Source organism: Hordeum vulgare, chromosome 6H, assembly GCF_904849725.1.
Source record: "Hordeum vulgare subsp. vulgare chromosome 6H, MorexV3_pseudomolecules_assembly, whole genome shotgun sequence".
Lineage (NCBI taxonomy): Eukaryota > Viridiplantae > Streptophyta > Magnoliopsida > Poales > Poaceae > Hordeum > Hordeum vulgare.
In genome coordinates, this window is record NC_058523.1 from 171,603,047 (window position 1) to 171,623,591 (window position 20,545).

Here is a 20,545-nt window from a genome sequence, read left to right on the forward strand (position 1 = left end):
AAATCAAGAAGGAGCATCAATAGTTGATGGTTTGTAAAACCATTAAGTTTCAAGGAAGGCAAGGGCTAGAAGGGATACTTCGTGAAAACGGCAAAACAGTTGTTGCACTAATGAAGAGACCCAAGATTAAACCCAAAACCCGAGACTAAGTGCTTCTGTAATGAGGGGAACAGTCACTGAGGCGGAGCAACTCTAGATACTTGGTAGATAAGAAGGCTAGCAAAAGTCGAAAGAAGTATATTTGATATACATGATGTTGATGTGTACTTTACTAGTACTCCTAGTAGCATGAGGGTATTAGATACCGGTTCGGTTGCTAAGTGATTAGTAACACGAAATGATAGCTACGGCATAAACGGAGACTAGCAAAAGGCGAGGTGACGATATGTGTTGGAAGTGTTTCCAAGATTGATATGATCAAAACGTCGCACGCTCCCTCTACCATCGGGATTGGTGTTAAACCGAAATAATTGTTATTTGGTGCTTGCGTTAAGCATGAACATGATTGGATCGTATTTTCTGCAATACGATCATTCATTTAAAGAGAATAATGGTTACTCTATTTGCTTGAATAATCACCTTCAATGGTTTATTGAATCTCGATTGTAGTGTTACACATGTTCATGATATTGGTGCCAAAAGATACGAGGTAATGATGATAGTACCACTTACTTGTGGCACTGCCGCTTGAGTCATGTTGGTATAAATTGCATGAAGAGGCTCCATGTTGATGGATCTTTTATACTCACTTGATTTTGAATCACTAGTGACATGCAAATCATACCACATGAGCAAGGCCTTGTTTTCATTGAGATGAAACAAGATAGTAACTTGTTGGAAGTGATACATTTTGATGTATGCAGTCTAATGGGTGTTGAGGCACGTAGTGGATATCATTATGTTCTTACTTCAATGACGATTTGAGTAGATACTAGAGTATTTACTTAATGAATCACAAGTCTGAAATATTGAAAATTTCAATTCTATTTCGGAGTGAAGTTCGTCGTAACAAGAGGATAAACTGTCTACGATATGATCATATAAATGAATATCTGAGTTACGAGTTTTGGTACGCAGTTAAGACAATGTGGAAATTGTTTCGCAGTTCATGCCACCTGGAACATCATAAGTGTGATGATGTGTCTGAACGTCATATCCACGCACTATTTGGTATGGTGCATGCTATGATGTCTCTTATCGAATTACCACTATCGTTTATGGGTTATGCATTAGAGACAACCGCATTCACTTTAAAAGGGGCACCGCGTATTTCCGTTGAGATGACACAGTATATACTAAGGTTTAGAGAAATCTAAGCTGTCGTTTCTTGAAAGTTTGGAGCTGCGATGCTTATGTGAAAAAGTTTTAGTCTGATAAGCTCGAACCCAAAGCGGATAAATGCATCTTCATAAGATATCCAAAACAGTTGGATACATCTCCTATCTCAGATCCGGAAGCAAAGTGTTTGTTTCTAGAAATGGGTTCTTTCTTGAGGAAAGGTTTCTCTCGAAAGAATTGAGTGGGAGGGTGGTAGAACTTGATGAGGTTATTGAACCATCACTTCAACCAGTGTGTAGCAGGGCGCAGGAAGTTGTTCTTGTGGCGCCTACACCAATTGAAGTGAAAGCTGATGATGGTGATCATCGAGCTTCGGATCAACTTACTACAAACCTCATAGGTCGACAAGGTCGCGTACTACTACAGAGTGGTAAGGTAACCCTGTCTTGGAGGTCATGTTGTTGAACAATAATGAACCTACGAGCTGTGGAGAAGCGATGGTGGGCCCGGATTCCGACAAATGGCTGGAGGCCATGAAATCCGAGAGAGGATCCATGTATGGAAACAAAGTGTAGACTTTGGAAGAACTACTTGATGGTCATAGGACTATTGAGTAAAGATGGATCTTTAAAAGGAAGACAGACGATGATGCTGATAAGTCACTATTAAGAAAAGCTCGACTTGTTGCAAAGATGTTTCCGACAAGATCAAACAGTTGACTATGATGAGACTTTCTCACTCGTAGCAATGCTAAAAGTCTGTTAGAATTATGTTAGTAGTTGCTGCATTATTTATGAAATATTGCACGTAGGATGTCAAAACATTGTTTCCTCGACGGTTTCCTTGAGCAAACATTGTATGTGATACAACCAGGAGGTTTTGTCGATCCTAAAGATACTAGCAAGTATGCAAGCTCCAGTGATCCTTCAATGGACTGGTGCAAGCATCTCGGAGTTGGAATATACACTTTGATGAGATGATCAAAGATTTTGGGTTTGTACAAGGTTTATGAGAAACTTGTATTTCCAAAGAAGTGAGTGGGAGCACTATAGAATTTCTGATAAGTATATGTGGTTGACATATTGTGGATCAGAAGTAATGTAGAATTTCTGTAAAGGATACAAGGTTGTTTGAAAGGAGTTTTCAAAGGAATACCTCGATTGCGCTACTTGAACGTTGAGCATCAAAGATCTATGGAGATAGATCAAAAGCGCTTAATGGAAGTTTCAACAAGATGCATGCCTTGACAAGTTTTTGAAGGAGTTCAAAATAGATCAGCAAAGAAGGATTTCTTGGTTGCGTTGTAAGGTGTGAATTTGAGTAAGACTCAAAACCCGACCACGGCAGAATAAAGAGAATAGACGAAGGTCGTCTTCTATGCCTTAGCCGTAGACTCTAAAGTATGCCATGCTGAGTACCGCACCTGATGTGTGCCTTGCAGCAAGTCTGTTAAGAGGTACACAGAGTGATCCAGGATTGAATCACTGACCAGCGGTCAAAGTTATCCTTAGTAACTAAATAGACTAAGGAATTTTTCTCGATTATGGAGGTGGTTAAAGAGTTCGTCGTAAAGGGTTACGTCGATGCAAGCTTTGACACTAATCCGAATAACTATGAGTAGTGAAACGGATTCGTATAGTAGAGTAGATATTTGGAGCATTTCCGAATAGCACGTAGTAGCAGCATCTATAAGATGACATAAAGATTTGTAAAGAACGCACGGGTCTGAAAGATCCAGAACCGTTGACTCAAACCTCTCTCACGAGCAAGACGTGATCAGACCCCATGGGTGTTGGATTCGTTGGAATCACATGGTGATGTGAACTAGATTATTGACTCTAGTGCAAGTGGGAGACTGTTGGAAATATGCCCTAGAGGCAGTAATAATTAGTTGTTATTATATTTCTTTGTTCCTGATAATCGTTTATTATTCATGCTATAATTGTATTGATTGGAAACACAGTGCATGTGTGGATACATAGACAAAACATTGTCCCTAGTAAGCCTCTAGTTGACTAGCTCGTTGATCAAAGATGGTCAAGGTTTCCTGACCATAGGCAAGTGTTGTCACTTCATAACGGGATCACATCATTAGGAGAATCATGTGATGGACTAGACCCAAACTAATAGACGTAGCATGTTGATCGTGTCATTTTGTTGCTACTGTTTTCTGCGTGTCAAGTATTTGTTCCTATGACCATGAGATCATATAACTCACCGACACCGGAGGAATGCTTTGTGTGTATCAAACGTCGCAACGTAACTGGGTGACTATAAAGATGCTCTACAGGTATATCCGAACGTGTTCGTTGAGTTAGTATGGATCGAGACTGGGATTTGTCACTCCGTGTGACGGAGAGGTATCTCGGGGCCCACTCGGTAATACAACATCACACACAAGCCTTGCAAGCAATGTGACTTAGTGTAAGTTGCGGGATCTTGTATTACGGAACGAGTAAAGAGACGTGCCAGTAAACGAGATTGAAATAGGTATGCGGATACTGACGATCGAATCTTGGGCAAGTAACATACCGAAGGACAAAGGGAATGACATACGGGATTATATGAATCCTTGGCACTGAGGTTCAAACGATAAGATCTTCGTAGAATATGTGGGATCCAATATGGGCATCCAGGTCCCGCTATTGGATATTGACCGAGGAGTCACTCGGGTCATGTCTGCATAGTTCTCGAACCCGCAGGGTCTGCACACTTAAGGTTCGACGTTGTTTTATGCGTATTTGAGTAATATGGTTGGTTACCGAATGTTGTTCGGAGTCCCGGATGAGATCACGAACGTCACGAGGGATTCCGGAATGTTCCGGAAACGAAGATTGATATATAGGATGACCTCATTTGATTGCCGGAAGGTTTTTGGAGTTACCGGGAATGTGCCGGGAATGACGAATGGGTTCCGGGTGTTCACCGGGGGGGTAACCCACCCCGGGGAAGCCCATAGGCCTTGGGGGTGGCGCACCAGCCCTTGGTGGGCTGGTGGGACAGCCCAAGAAGGCCCTATGCGCCATAGGAAGAAAATCAAAGAGAAAAAAAAAGAGGAGGTGGGAAAGGGGAGAAGGACTCCACTTCCAAACCTAGTTGGATTCGGTTTGGAAGGGGAGGACTCCCCCCTTGGCTCGGCCGACCCCTTAGGGCTCCTTGAGCCTCAAGGCAAGGCCCCCCCCCCTCTCCCACCTATATATACGGAGGTTTTAGGGCTGATTTGAGACAACTTTGCCACGGCAGCCCGACCACATACCTCCACGGTTTTTCCTCTATATCGCGTTTCTGCGGAGCTCGGGCGGAGCCCTGCCGAGATTAGATCACCACCAACCTCTGGAGCACCGTCACGCTGCCGGAGAACTCATCTACCTCTCCGTCTATCTTGCTGGATCAAGAAGGCCGAGATCATCGTCGAGCTGTACGTGTGTTGAACGCGGAGGTGCCGTCCGTTCGGCACTAGATCGTGGGACGGATCGCGGGACGGTTCGTGGGGCGGATCGAGGGACGTGAGGACGTTCCACTACATCAACCGCGTTCACTAACGCTTCTGCTGTGCGATCTACAAGGGTACGTAGATCGGAAATCCCCTCTCGTAGATGGACATCACCATGATAGGTCTTCGTGCGCGTAGCAAAATTTTTGTTTCCCATGCGACGTTCCCCAACACGTAGGTCTGAAGTGAACTACTCACGAGTCATTGGAGGGGCGATGATGTTGATGAAGAAGCCCTCCAACTCCAAAGTCCCCTCCAGCAGGGCACCGGGAAGGGTCTCTAGATGAGATCTCGCAGAAACGGAAGCTTGCGGCGGCGGAAAAGTGTTTTCGTGGATGCCCTGATTTTTTCTGGATTTTTAGGGAATTTATAGGCCAAAGACCTAGGGCAGGGGGGCGCCAGGGAGGCCACAAGCTTGGTTGACATGGTCTCCCCCCTGGCCGCAGCAACAGGGCTTGTGGGCTCCCTGTGGGCCCACTTGCTTGGCCCTCAAGCCTCCCGATCTTCTTCCGTTCTGGAAAAAACCATTCTGGGGATTTTATTCCGTTTGGACTCCGTTCCAAAATCAGATCTGAAAAGAGTCAAAAACACAGAAAAAACAGGAACTGGCACTTGGCACTAAGTTAATAAGTTAGTCCCAAAAAATATATAGAAGGTAAACAAAACATCCAAAGTTGACAAGATAACAGCGTGAAACCATCAAAATTATAGATACGTTTGAGACGTATCAGGTCCACCTTATCATGGTCATGAGAGAGTTCAATGTTATGATTTCATGTGTTGTCACCTTATTATTTCTTCCCTTCCATGCATGCATACCTTATCATTCTATGTCTTGGTTTCAGTCTTGTGAATTCATGTGTTGGTAGATGTGATAGTTGATGGTGTGGAGGTGGATGATAGTAGGAATAACATGTGTGATTGCATAGGTTTCAAAACCATCTTCCCCCTCTATTCCTCCTCAAGGTCGAGTTTCACTTGCACCTTCTCTGTTTTAAAAATGTCCCTGATTTAGCTCTTGTTTGTGGTGTATTTGTGGTGTGAAATTGCTACTTTGAAAACATGTTTTAATGGTGCAAGGAATTACAAAACAGACCCTATAATTCTGTTTTGTAAAATATTTACTTGCTCCTAAACTCTTGTTTCTATTTTTATTAAATAGGTCATGATTTATCATGTCCACGGATGTGCTAGTTTTATTTTTAGCACTTGTAGATTTCTTTGTGCTTTTCTTTTCTGTCTTTTCTGTAATTGGGAAATGCCAGGGAGTTGCTTTCCATCTATGTGTCGCCACCCTGTGGGCTCCCTCCCACAAGGCCGGCCCACTCCCTTACCTCTTCGCGCACACGAGCCCGGTAGACGTCCCTCTCCTTCCTCCTGGCGACGTCACCCTGTACGAACAGCCCTCAGCCTCCCGATCCCCTTACCTCGATCTTGCGACTCCAACTCTCCCCCCAAGGGTGATATAAGCTGCACCTCGTCTCCCTGCAGCTAGGGTTCCTCCTCCCCCTCTTCTTCTCCCTCCAGCGCAGCCAGAAGCCTCCTCGACGCCCCCATCGCCATGGGTAGCTTCGGGTCGAGCTCGACGCCGGCGTAGCGTCGACCTCGTCGCCTCCCCGTAGTTGCGCGAGCAATAGGACCCAGGAGGGGTTCCATTTTTGCACGGAGCCGAAGCAGGGGCTTCCTCCTCGACGTCCACTACGAACGCCATCTTCTTCAACTCCGGCAGCTTCTTCCTGCAGCGGATCGACGACGCCTCTTCTTCCTACAACGTCGTCGTCCTCCCCTCTCCTTCCCCCTCGGTGAGCAGCGCATAGACCCCTCTCTTCCCTCTCTAGTGCGACGTAGCCTCGATCCATCGTCGAGGTGCTCTGTTCTGCTGCAGAGAACAGAATGTAGCGCAGCGGTAGTGCAGTAGGTTGTGCTCGTGGTGATGCGCCTTCGGTTGATTTCGAGGCGGGGATGGATCCCCCTATGGATCCTACTTTGCCCCAGTATCGTGTAACCGTCGTTGGTTGACGTGGTAGTCGCCGCCGTCCTCCTCTGGTTCGGTCGCCGGCGTAGTGGGTTGTAGTAGATGCAGGTGCTCTTCAGAGTTGCCTTCCTTACCTTGTTAAGCTCTGAAGTAGTAGCGCAGTGGTAGTAAGGGTTTGGTGCTAGTAGGAGGTGGCGGGTTCAATTCCCCCCCTCGGCACCCTTTTTGACTTATTTTCCTTCGGCGCAGTAGCCATTGCTACTGAAACAAAAGACCTTCCAATGGCGCCAGAAACACGTGCTGACGGGAGATTGTTCTTGTCTTAATACTACTTAGCAATGGCACCAGGAATCCTTCTGCTACGGCTACGCGTTTAGGGACTTCCTAGGCAAATATGCAAAGGATTTCCCTCGTGGCCATGGAGCCTTGCGTTGGTGTTCCCTCGAAGCGGAAAGGGTGATGTAGCACAGCGGCGGTAAGTATTTCCCTTAGTTTAGAGAACCAAGGTATCGATCCAATGAAGGAATATCACAAGTACCTGCACAAACACAAAGATCTTGCTCCCAACGCTATGAAGGGGTTGTCAATCCCTTATAGATTGTTTGCCAAGTGAGAACTGGAAGCAACAAAGTAACAAAGCAAAGTAAAAGTGAAAGTGGAAACGATAGGTGTGAATAGACCCGGGGGGCGTAGTGTTCACTAGTGGCTTCTCTCATGAAAGCAAGTAGACGGTGGGTGAACAAATTAGTGTCGAGCAATTGATAGAACCGCGCAAAGTCGTGACATCATCTATGGCAATGATTATATCTATAGGCATCACGTCCAAAACAAGTAGACCGATACTTTCTGCATCTACTACTATTACTCCACACGTCGACCGCTATCCAGCATGCATCTAGTGTATTAAGTCCAAAAGAATAGAGTAACGCCTTAAGCAAGATGACATGATGTTGATGGACAATCTCATATCTACGATAAAAGCCCATCTTGTTACCCTTGATGGCAACAACATGATGCGTGCCTTGCTGCCCTTTCTGTCACTGGGAAAGGTCACCACACGGTATGAACCCAAAACCAAGCACTTCTCCCATTGCAAGAATCATAGATCTAATTGGCCAAACAAAACCCAAGACTCGGAGAGACTTACAAAGATATCAAATCATGCATATAAGAAATCAGCAAAGACTCAAATATATATCATAGATAATCTGATCACAAATCCACAATTCATCGGATCTCGACAAACACACCGCCAAAGAGGATTACATCGGATAGATCTCCATGAAGATCATGGAGAACTTTGTATTGAAGATCCAAGAGAGAGAATAAGCCATCTAGCTACTAACTACGGACCCATAGGTCTGAAGTGAACTACTCACGAGTCATTGGACGGGCGATGATGTTGATGTAGAAGCCCTCCAACTCCAAAGTCCCCTCCTGCAGGGCACCGGGAAGGGTCTCCGGATGAGATCTCGCGGAAAAGGAAGCTTGCGGCGGCGGAAAAGTGTTTTTGTGGATTCCCCTATTTTTCTGTATTTTAGGGAACATATAGGCGAAGGAGCTAGGTCAGGGGGGCGCCAGGGAGGCCACAAGCCTGCTAGCCCCCCCCCCCCCTTGGTGGCGGCTACAGGGCTTGTGGGCCCCCTGTAGCTCTCCTGCCTTGTGATTTTCCCTTTGACATGTGTACTTGGTGTTGTGGTGCACTTGCACCATGGAGGAATATTTTCCTTCCTAAAAATCAGCATGAGGTGCTTGTGTATTGCTAGGTTGTGTTTGTATATCTTGTGGGTGTAGGTTTACTTGGTAGTAGCTCTTGTGTGGATTGATTGCATACTTGCAAGTATAGTGTTGATGTGGTGATGCACTAGGATAGATTATGTAGATGCAACTTATGAGCTTTGGTGTAGGGTGTGGTTGTGATTGTGCATTTAGCTCATGCCCTAGTGTGCAAGTAGAGTGTGTGTATGTGTGTGGATGGTTTCCCCCTCACCACATATTTTGGTGTGTGTGTGTGTTGCACTAGTGGTGCATGCTATGCTTAGCATGTGTAGGTGGTGGTGTATGTATGCATGTGTAGCTTCATGTGTGGGGGTGCACCTTGTGGGTGTCATGGCACTAAGGTGGTGTCCCCTTGTAGTGCTTATGTGAGTGTAGATAGTGTGTGTGTCCTCTATATCATGTGTAGATGTTTTCATTATCATGTGCTTGTTGCTTGTGATGTGTGGTGATGTGCCAAGGCACATAGGCATGAGGTCTACCCCTCCTGTACCCCCATTCATGTTGTGGTCATGTGCAAGAGCTTGTGTAGGATTTGCTCTAGTGATTTTGCACATGTGATGTAGCACTATTCACTATATAGGATTCTATGTAGTTTTTCTTTCCTAGTTTGGGCCCACTTGTTCCAAGCAAGTGCATATTTTTTATATATACTTTTGCGGTAGAATCATCCCAGGAATCCATTGGTGAGATCAGTTTTGCCATTGGAACACTTCCTGGAAATGACATATTTCAGATTTGTTCTATGTTTGGAGCTTGGTCTCATGATGTTGTGGTGTGCACAATAGGTTGACTCCTTGTTGTGGCACTAGAGGGTGACCCCCTCTACCACTTGTTGCTTTTGTTTTATGCTTAGGAAGTCATATGTGCAAGTTGTGCCCAATCAAGATAGGCATGTGGCTGAAATTCTAGATTAGTGAAAATCTGAGATTTTCACTAAGTCTGAGAATCTGTTTATAATTTATTCTCCTGTTGTTGAGGTTGTGCAGGTCAATGTGTTGTGATTCAACCTTAGCTTTCAACTGCAAAGTTGAAGATTATATGTTTTTCTAGATCCCTGTAAATTTTCATTCCATTTGGAGTCCTGTAGATATTGATTTAGCTGCTTTCAAAATGCTTCAGAGCATAAACAAATAGTGAGAATCTGGAATTTTCACTAAGTCCCTGAAAACTGATATTTTTGGGCAAGTTTGCAGCTGTGTAAGTTTCTGTGTTTAACTCCTTTGTGTGATATTTTTTCTTGTGCTTGTAGTAATCTTGGATAGCTACATCCACATATCTTATTTGGCATGTTTAGGTGGTTGTAGGTGCTTTGCATGTAGCTCACAAAGTGCTACGATGCAGTTGATGGCAGATTGTGTAGTTTTGATGTTTTCATGATTGTGAGTGCTTAGTTGATGATGTGGTGTTCTTCTTTGCTACACCCCATCCATGTTGGTTTGTTTTATGTCTTGGCTACCTGAAAATACCAGAGTTGAGCCATTGGAGTGTGTTGTGATGAATTTGACACGTAGGCCTTCATTTCTTGTTTCGTTGTTTCCCGTTGATCCGTAGCTCCGTTTGTAATGTTCTTTAGATGGTTTTGCATCGTTTTCACGAGAGCATCTAATCATGTCATTCTCATGCATGTCAAGATAGCTTAGAATGCATTTCTGTCCAGGAACATGTAATTACTTCTCATGCTTGTGCTAGTGATAGAAATAGTGATGCATGCTCATATTCATCTCATGCATCATGTGCTTGTTGCATCTTGAGGTGTTGTTGTTCATGGGATGTTATTCTTATGTTGGGTAGCACCGGGATCGGAGAACGAGTACGTGGATTCGGGAGAGTACGTGCAGGACGATCAAGAACCGTTCCAAGCTGAGGATATCACAGGCAAGATGATATGACCTTGATTCCATCTCTAGACTTGTTATTCTAGATTACGTTTCTTACATTATATGCTCGCTGCCTACCACTGAAATAATTGCCTCCTGAATTGCCATGAACCCCATACACTTATCGCTTCCCAACAAATCTTGAATGGCTAAGTAGGCTTTGCTCACCTACTAATGTTAGTGTTGCTAGATGCAGGTGCTTTGTCTCATGTGACAACATGAGCTTGATATCATTATGTTAAATCTGTTATTTAATTAATGCACCCATATACTTGGTAAATAACGGAAGGCCTAGCCTTTTGCCGGGTGTTTTGTTCCGTTATTGCCGCCTTAGTTACCGGCTACCGGTGTTTGATTCCATAATGATCGCTCCTAACACGTTCGGGGTTGTTATGGGGACCCCCTCGATAAATCGCGTAGTGTTAAGACTTGTCCGGCAGAACCCAACATTGGTTTTAATCTGCTAATCACCTAATAATAATCTGCATAGGGAATAGCTACCCCGAGGAATTTAATCAACAACCCGGGCCAGTGCTCCTCATGAGTGTTGGTCCCACCTGAGTGATGTCCGGGGCCCCACTGGTCACCCAGAGGTTTAGCCATCCCAACATCTAGCTCATCCGTCATGTCCTGAGACTGAGATATGCGGCTCTTATCAGGGTCGTCGACACGACGGGAGGTCCTGCTAGTCTTGTCTTACCTTAGCGATATATCTTGCGTATAGGAATCCCGGTGAAGCTTTGGTTCTCCCCAGAATTGAGGTTTTCCTCTAAGGAATCCGACGAGATCACGAGATTCGTGATAGAGGATTACTTTGCGGCCCATGTACGTTTGTGATGGACTAGTTGGAGCACCCCTGCAGAGTTTAATCTTTCGGAAAGCCGTGCCCGCGGTTATGTGGCAACTTGGAATATTTTGATAACCTCTGGTATTAGACAACTTAAACATAAGCTAATAAAATTGCCAACAGTGTGCGTAACCGTGACTGTCCCCTTCGAAGATCTCTCTTCGAACGGGAACATGGTGGGGTTATGATTGACGTAGGTAGGTGTTCATGATCACTTAGTGATCATCTATCATCGATCGCTAGTATAGACCACCTTCATACTTGATCTACGTAAGTTAGCCACCATATTAAGCTTAGGATGCTGCAACCTAAATACTCCACCTTTCCAACCTAATAACTTGACTAGTGCTGGCACCGAGGTCATAGATTGTTGAGTCTCCGTGGCTCACAGATTCCTTCACAACACCAACAGGTTCAGGTACCCCCGAGACAGGTGATCCCGACGGCACGCAGCTGGCGTGGCAGTACAACGAGGAGAGCGACCGCCTCTATGTGAACTATCCAGAAGACTGAGGCGTGGTCGTGATCGTGGGCAAGCTTGCAGGGTAGCATAGTCATTTCTCATGTATTGTAGTCCATAGCGGAACTACCTTATTTGGATGCGTGATGTACTCTAATATATTAATGTGATGACAGTTGAATCCCTTATTGTCATTCAGTTATTATTATGTATGTGCTATGTTACCATGCTTGCGAAACGCTTAGATGCGCTTCTTTCCAATTCGGGGCCTCGTTCCCCAGATCATAAAGGACCGCATCTTAGTCCTTACAAGTTGGTAATCAGAGCCTTACGACCATAGGAGCCTTTGTGTGATCGTACTTGGCCGAGTCGAGTCTAGTAAATGTTTTGAGTCTTAGTTATATCGGAGAGTAGGATTCTTTTTTCTCCTCTTCCATGCTCTGGTGAGGTTCCCGACTTAGAAATCTTAATTCTACTCCTCTTCTCGCTCAAAAAAAATTTAGGATCACGCGGGTATTTGTGAAATCTATATGATTTCGATGTGACGGAGTTCTGTCTTGGTGCCTCCTGTCTGCCTTGATTTCTTCCGGGGAGTTGAGCTCCAGGGGATTCTTGCGCACATCGCCATCATTCAGATTTTTGAGTATCTAAGAATGAAGGATGTTCGTTATTGCTTCAATACTGGTAGTGGTGAGATAACCCCTATGTCCCCAGTACTGGTGCAGATTGTTCGAGAGTACTGCCATACTTGGTATCGTTGTGATCACGAGGGTCTGCTGTAGATGAAGGTCCGAGATGCTGGTTGTGTGTTGACGGATGTGATACAGGTGACGGGTTAGTATAGGAGTTGTGTGATATTACTCTTTGTATCTGTATACCAGATTGCATGACCAGTTATTTTGGGAATTCATAGGTGGGATATCAAGTAGTATCTTATAGGACTATCTTCCTACAGATGCATGATTGAGGTTGGGATTCTATGTTCAGTGGGTGTGTTTGTTCACGGTCGTCTTACAGCGGTTCTTGTTGTGTCTTAAAGAGTCCTTGTAGCTCGCTACGACTCGGGGATACTTCGTATGTCGTGTGCACTACCTTGCATAGAATGGCTACTGTAAATTCAAGCCCGTGCGATCTTATCCACGAAGATATCGGGTGAAATCTCGATCATATGTTTGTTCCGAGAAGTTCTAGCTCATACTTGTTTGGAGTGGTCTTAATCAAAATTTTGTCGACCGTCACTTTGAGGAAGCATTCTTACTATTTTGTTCGAGTGCAATTGCTTTATTCCTGTTCAGATATTCCTTTCATTTTGATTCAGCAATATGTTCAATATATTCTGTGGGCTAATATGTTGTCCGCCTTCAGGATGGCTCCACCAACGCGTCAGAACCTAGGGCGTGAGGATGTGCCGCCACCACCTCCTCCTCCTGAGAATCCTCCTCCGCCGCCTCCTCCTGCACAGGCCTGGCAAGCGGTGATGGCTGCTACTAATGCAAACACTCACATGCTGCTATAGTTGTTGCAAGAGAGAGCTAATCAGTAGCAAGGCAATTTCTAGCATGGTGGCAATCAGTTTGCTAATCTGAGTCAGTTCCTGTCGAATCACCCAAAGACTTTCACTTCCTGTGACCAGCCATTTGATGCCGAGGATTGGATCCATGATATGAACAAGCATTTCGAGTGTAGCAATGTTCGTCCTGAGGATTTTGTCAAATTTGCAACATTCCAGTTGAAGGGGCAAGCTTCAATCTGGTGGCAACAGTTGAAGGACTCCAAAGGCGCTAGAGTGATCACTTGGGATGAGTTCTGCCATGACTTCAGGCCCCACTACATTCCTTCCAGCTTTGTGGAGGAGATGCGTGAGAAGTTCAGGCGTTTGAAGCAGGGTGGCAATTCCGTGTACAAGTACAACGTTGAGTTCCACGAGCTAGCCCGGTACGCCTTGCAGGATATCCCTGATCAGAAGAGCAAGATTTGTCAGTTCAGAGGTGGCTTGAAAGAAGATTTGCAGTTAGCTCTTGCCTTGCACGATGCTGAGGAGTTCGACAAGTTCTACAACTTAGCTCTCAGGGCAGAGGCAGCCTTGCTCAGGGTGGAGAATTCTAAGAAGAGTTTCAGAGACTCCAGCTCTTCCTCTACTCAGGTGGTTCAGAAGCAACATAAGTTTTGGGTGTCTCCTCCTCCTCCTCGGCACTCGCAACAGCTCAAGCACTCTGGTGGCCGTGGTTCTTCCCACCCACCCAACCCTGTCTTTCAGCAGAGATTCCAGCATCAGAAGCAAGGGCCTCCTCAGACTCAGTACCAGCAGCGAGCAGAGGTTACTTGTCACAAGTGTGGTCAGAAGGGTCATTATGCCAACAAGTGCACTTCTCAGCTCCGACTGCCGCCTCCTCCTCCAGGCAAACCTCCAAGTAATACTCTTGTCAAGTTCAACCCCAGATCAGCTCGAGTCAACATGGTGAATGCAGCTGAGGCAGAAAACTCGTCAGATGTGATCAAGGGTAACCTCCTCGTTAATGATATTCCTGCTAAAGTGTTATTTGATTCTGGTGCTTTGCATTCGTTCCTCTCCATTCCATTTGCATCCAAGCATAATGTTCCTGTTGAAGATCTTCCTAGTCTGTTGTCAGTAGTTTCTCCAGGAAAGTTCATGCATGCTAGTACTCGTGCTCCCGATGTTTCTGTCAAGTTGGGCAGTTATTCTTTTCTGGCTTCTCCGTATATCTTGGGCAGGACCGACATTGACTTGATCCTTGGTATGGACTGGCTGGCCATGAACAAGGCATCAATTGATTGTGAAGCTAAAGAAGTGAAGCTTACCCACTCTTCAGAGGACGTGATTATATTTGCGGCGCACGATGATACAATCTGTATGCTCTCTTTGAATGAAAAGGGTGAGATCAATCCTATTTCGCAAGTCCCAGTGGTCTGCGAATATGAAGATGTGTTTCCAGAAGAGCTGCCAGGCATGCCTCCGCACCGAGAAGTTGAATTTGTGATTGAGCTTGAACCAGGCACCGAGCCGATGTGCAAACGGCCGTACAAATTGGGTCCGGAAGAATTGAAGGAACTTAAGAGGCAACTCGATGATCAGGAGCATTTGGGTTTGATCAGACCGAGCTCGTCTTCGTGGGGCTGTGGTGTTCTGTTTGTCAAGAAGAAGGATGGCATGGACCGACTATGTGTCGATTACCGTCCATTGAACAAGAAGACAATCAGGAACAAATATCCACTTCCGAACATAACTGAGTTGTTCGAACAGTTGAAAGGTGCTAAGGTCTTCTCCAAGCTTGATCTCAGAATGGGCTATCATCAAATTCGCATTCGCGAAGAAGATATTCCGAAGACTACCTTCAGGACTAGTTTTGGCTCGTATGAGTATACGGTTATGTCTTTTGGTCTGGCTAATGCTCCTCCGACATTCTGTCGATTGATGAACTACATATTCTCTCTGTTCAAGAATGACTTTGTCTTGCTCTATCTCGACGACATTCTGGTCTTTTCTGAAACTGAGGAAGAACATGAAGAACATCTCAGATTGGTGCTTGATAAGCTGAGAGAGTACAAGTTGTATGCCAAGTTTTCCAAGTGTGAGTTCTGGCTGAAAGAAGTCGTCTATCTTGGTCACATTATCTCTGCCGAGGGCATTAAAGTTGATCCGTCCAAAGTTCAGGCCATTGTTGAAAGGGAGCCTCCGCAGAATGTGAAGCAGCTTCGAAGCTTTCTCGAGCTTGCACGCTATTGCAGAAGGTTCGTTGAGAACTTCTCCAAGATCGCCAAGCCGCTCTCAAGTCTTCTTCAGAAAGGTGTGAAATATGCCTGGTCTCCAGAGTGTCAGTTGGCCTTCGACACACTCAAAGAGAAGCTCACCTCCACTCCAGTCTTGGTTCCTCTGGATGATTCCAAGCATTACCAGGTGTTCTGCGACGCTTCTCTCCAGGGTCTTGGTGCAGTTCTGATGCAAGAGAAGAAGGTGGTTGCTTATACCTCCAGGCAGTTGAAGCCAGCGGAGAAGAACTATCATGTGCATGATCTTGAGCTAGCAGTTGTGATACACGCTCTGATGACTTGGAGACACCTCTTGTTGGAACGTAAGGTTGAAGTATTCATCGATCACAAGAGTCTCAAGTACATCTTCACTCAGCCTAACCTGAATCTTCGGCAAACACGTTGGGTGGAAATGCTCCAAGATTATAATCCGAGTGTTGAGTACATGTCAGGCAAAGCTAATGTCGTGGCAGATGCCTTGAGCAGGAAGGCGTACTGCAACAGTCTGATTCTGCAGCCTCTCTAGCCTGGTCTTTCTAAGTATTTTAGAAAGCTCAACCTTCAGTTAGTACCTCAGGGATTTCTTGCAAACCTTCAGATCTCTCCTACCTTGGAAGATCAGGTCCGAGCAGCACAGCTTCTTGATGCAATGGTGAAGAAAGTCAAGATTGGCGTGGCAAAGAATCTTCCCAAGTATAAGTGCTTCACTGTCGATGCCAGAGACACGTTGTTCTTCGAGGATCGTCTTGTCGTCCCGAAAGGTGATCTCAGAAAGGTAATCATGGAAGAAGCTCATAACTCTCTGCTCTCTATTCATCCTGGAAGTTCCAAGATGTACCAGGACTTGAAACAGACCTTTTGGTGGACTCGTATGAAGCGTGAGATTGCTCAGTTCGTAAATGAATGTGATGTATGTCGAAGGGTGAAAGCAGAGCATCAACGTCCAGCAGGTCTTTTGAAGCCTTTGCCGATTCCCGAGTGGAAGTTCGATCACATTGAGCTGGATTTCGTCATCGGGTTTCCGAAGTCCAAGAAGGGTAATGATGCCATCTTCGTCGTCATCGACAAGTTGAGTAAAGTGGCTCATTTTCTTCTAGTCAAGGAATCCATTTCAGCAGCTCAGCTTGCAGAGTTGTACACCTCGAGGATTGTGTCTTTGCACGGCGTGCCTATGATGATCTCTTCGGATCACGGAAGTATCTTCACTTCCAAGTTCTAGGACTCTTTTCAGTCTGCTATGGGCACGAAGATCCGCTTCAGCACATCGTTTCATCCTCAGACTAGTGGTCAAGTGGAGCGAGTAAATCAAGTTCTTGAGGATATGATGAGAGCCTGTGTTATCTCTTTTGGTATGAAGTGGGAGGATTGTTTGCCTTTTGCGGAGTTCTCATATAACAACAGTTATCAAGCTAGCTCTGGCAAGGCTCCGTTTGAAATTCTCTATGGCAGGAAGTGTCGTACCCCGCTCAACTGGTCCGAGACCGGCGAGCGTCAGATCCTTGGGAATGACCTGATAGAAGAAGCTGAGGAGATGTGTCGGGTCATTCGCGACAACCTCAGAGTAGCTCAGTCCCGTCAGAAGAGCTATTATGATAGCAAGCACCATGACATGTCTTATGAGCTTGATCACTTCGTCTATCTCAAGGTGTCGCCTATGAAGGGTATGCGGCGCTTTGGCATCAAAGGCAAGCTTGTGCCTCGTTTCGTTATTCCGTTAAAAGTGGTTGGCAAGAGAGGCGACCTTGCGTACCAACTCGAGCTCCCGTCAAACTTTGCAAATGTGCATGATGTGTTCCATGTTTCTCAGCTCCGGAGGTGCTTCAAGACCCCCGAGCACATTGTTCATCTTCAAGACATCGACCTTCAGCCTGACCTATCTTATCGTGAGCATCCAGTTGCAGTTCTCGAGGCAACTGAGCGCAAGACCTGCAACAAGTCTGTCAAATTTCTCAAAGTGCAGTGGTCACACCATTCCTATAAAGAGGCTAGTTGGGAGCGCGAGGATCACCTCCGTTCTGAATTTCCGGAGTTCTTTCAGGCGTAGATCTCGGGCGAGATCTTTTTGTAGTGTGGGAGAGTTTGTAATGCCCCAAGTGTGAAACCTTCCCCTTTGGAACCTTCTTATGTGGGTCCACCTTGTCATGGTCATGAGAGAGTTCAATGTTATGATTTCATGTGTTGTCACCTTATTATTTCTTCCCTTCCATGCATGTATTCCTTATCATTCTATGTCTTGGTTTGAGTCTTGTGAATTCATGTGTTGGTAGATGTGATAATTGATGGTGTGGAGGTGGATGATAGTAGGAATAACATGTGTGATTGCATAGGTTTCAAAACCATCTTCCCCCCTCTATTCCTCCTCAAGGTCAAGTTTCACTTGCACCTTCTCTGTTTTAAAAATGTCCCTGATTTGGCTCTTGTTTGTGGTGTATTTGTGATGTGAAATTGCTACTTTGAAAACATGTTTTAATGGTGCAAGGAATTACAAAACAGACCCTATAATTCTATTTTGTAAAATATTTACTTGCTCCTAAACTATTGTTTCTATTTTTATTAAATAGGTCATGATTTATCATGTCCAGGGATATGCTAGTTTTATTTTTAGCATTTGTTGTTTTCTTTTCTTTTCTGTCTTTTCTGTAATTGGGAAATGTCAGGGAGTTGCTTTCCATCTATCTGTTGCCACCCTGTGGGCTCCCTCCCACAAGGCTGGCCCACTCCCTTACCTCTTCGTGCACAGGAGCCCGGTAGACGTCCCTCTTCTTCCTCCTCGCGACGTCACCCTGTACGAGCAGCCCTCAGCCTCCCGATCCCCCTTACCTCGATCTTGCGGCTCCAGCTCTCCCCCCAAGGGTGATATAAGATGCACCTCGTCTCCCCCTGCAGCTAGGGTTCCTCCTCCTCCTCCTCTTCTCCCTCCAGCGCCGCCAGAAGCCTCCTCGATGTCCCCATCGCCATGGGTAGCTTCGGGTCGAGCTCGACACCGGCGTAGCGTCGACCTCGTCTCCTCCTCGTAGCTGCGCGAGCAAGAGGACCCAGGAGGGGTTCCATTTTTGCACGGAGCCGAAGCAGGGGCTTCCTCCTCGACGTCCACGACAAACACCATCTTCTTCGACTCCGACAGCTTCTTCATGTAGCGGATCGACGACGCCTCTTCTTCCTACAACGTCGTCGTCCTCCCCTCTCCTTCCCCCTCGGTGAGCAGCGCGTAGACCCCTCTCTTCCCTCTCTAGTGCGGCGTAGCCTCGATCCATCATCGAGGTGCTATGTTCTGTTGCAGAGAATAGAGTGCAGCGAAGTGGTAGTGCAGTAGGTTGTGCTCGTGGTGATGCGCCTTCGGTTGATTTCGAGGCGGGGATGGACCCCCCCTGTGGATCCTACTTCGCCCCAGTATCGTGTGGCCGTCTTTGGTTGACGTGGTAGTCGCCGCCGTCCTCCTCTGGTTCGGTCGCCGGCGTAGTGGGTTGTAGTAGATGCAGGTGCTATTCAGAGTTGCCTTCCTTACCTTGTTAAGCTCCGAAGTAGTAGCGCAGTGGTAGGAAGGGTTTGGTGCTAGTAGGAGGTGGCGGGTTCGATTCCCCCCTCGGCACCCTTTTGGGGTTATTTTCCTTCGGCACAGTAGCCATCAGAGAGTATTCCCTGCTCTCTTGCCCTTTACTATCGAGAAGATGCGTCTCAGCCTAGTGGTGTGTTACAGAGTTGAGTACCAGGAGGTTCAGGGTTCGATTCCTGACCCCTCCTGTTATATTTTTTCCTTTTTGCTTCTTGTGCTTTTCCCTTTGACATGTGTACTTGGTGTTGTGGTGCACTTGCACCATGGAGGAATATTTTCCTTCCTAAAAATCAGCATGAGGTGCTTGTGTATTGCTAGGTTGTGTTTGTATATCTTGTGGGTGTAGGTTTACTTGGTAGTAGCTCTTGTGTGGGTTGATTGCATACTTGCAAGTATAGTGTTGATGTGGTGATGCACTAGGATAGATTATGTAGATGCAACTTATGAGCTTTGGTGTAGGGTGTGGTTGTGATTGTGCATTTAGCTCATGCCCTAGTGTGCAAGTAGAGTGTGTGTATGTGTGTGGATGGTTTCCCCCTCACCACATATTTTGGTGTGTGTGTGTTGCACTAGTGGTGCATGCTATGCTTAGCATGTGTAGGTGGTGGTGTATGTATGCATGTGTAGCTTAATGTGTGGGGGTGCACCTTGTGGGTGTCATGGCACTAAGGTGGTGTCCCCTTGTAGTGCTTATGTGAGTGTAGATAGTGTGTGTGTCCTCTATATCATGTGTAGATGTTTTCATTATCATGTGCTTGTTGCTTGTGATGTGTGGTGATGTGCCAAGGCACATAGGCATGAGGTCTACCCCTCATGTACCCCCATTGATGTTGTGGTCATGTGCAAGAGCATGTGTAGGATTTTCTCTAGTGATTTTGCACATGTGATGTAGCACTATTCACTATATAGGATTCTATGTAGTTTTTCTTTCCTAGTTTGGGCCCACTTGTTCCAAGCAAGTGCATATTTTTTATATATGGTTTTGGGGTAGAATCATCCCAGGAATCCATTGGTGAGATCAGTTTTGCCATTGGAACACTTTCTGGAAATGACATATTTTAGATTTGTTCTATGTTTGGAGCTTGGTCTCATGATGTTGTGGTGTGCACAATAGGTTGACTCCTTGTTGTGGAACTAGAGGGTGACCCCCTCTACCACTTGTTGCTTTTGTTTTACGCTTAGGAAGTCATATGTGCAAGTTGGTCCCAATCAAGATAGGCATGTGGCTGAAATTCCGGATTATTGCAAAATCTGAGATTTTCATTAAGTGTGAGAATCTGTTTATATTTTCTTCTCGTGTTGTTATGGTTGTGCAGGTCAATGTGTTGTGATTCAGCCTTAGCTTTCAACTGGAAAGTCGAAGATTATATGTTTGTATAGCTCCCTGTAAATTTTCTCTCCATTTAGAGTCCTGTAGATATTGATTTAGCTGCTGTCAAAAAGCTTCAGAGCATAAACAGATAGTGAGAATCTGGAATTTTCACTAAGTCCGTGAAAACTGATATTTTTGGGCAA